The following is a 331-nucleotide window of genomic DNA, read 5'->3' on the forward strand; positions in this document are numbered from 1 at the left end:
CGGCCGATCTGCCGTCACGTCACACTCGGGAACAATAAAAACAATTTACAATATTATATTTAATTACATTTAGGGGTGCGGCGCACTTGCTCTACAGCGCCCTCTTGCCGGGCGACCAACTCACGCACACACGCACTTGTTGGCTGGAGGTTTGAACAAAGGGTGGTGGTGCTTGGGCAGTGGTGTATCGGGCTCAAGGGGCCGCAGGCCCGGACGATGTCACTACGTATTTAAAATATATTTTTCCTAAAGTCAGTGAAACATTAATGAAAGGATTTGTTACTTTTAAATGTGATTTCAATCTTGCTTATGTTAGATTGTATATTTTCAG

General features: G+C 44.4%; 1 protein-coding gene across 3 annotated transcripts in view; it reads left to right on the forward strand.

The window, feature by feature from the left end:
• LOC134541666 (protein ecdysoneless) overlaps positions 1-331 on the forward strand; it is a 68,046-nt gene that overhangs the window by 62,974 nt on the left and 4,741 nt on the right. The window lies entirely within an intron of this gene.

This window comes from Bacillus rossius, chromosome 1 (assembly GCF_032445375.1).
Source record: "Bacillus rossius redtenbacheri isolate Brsri chromosome 1, Brsri_v3, whole genome shotgun sequence".
Taxonomy (NCBI): Eukaryota; Metazoa; Arthropoda; class Insecta; order Phasmatodea; family Bacillidae; genus Bacillus; species Bacillus rossius.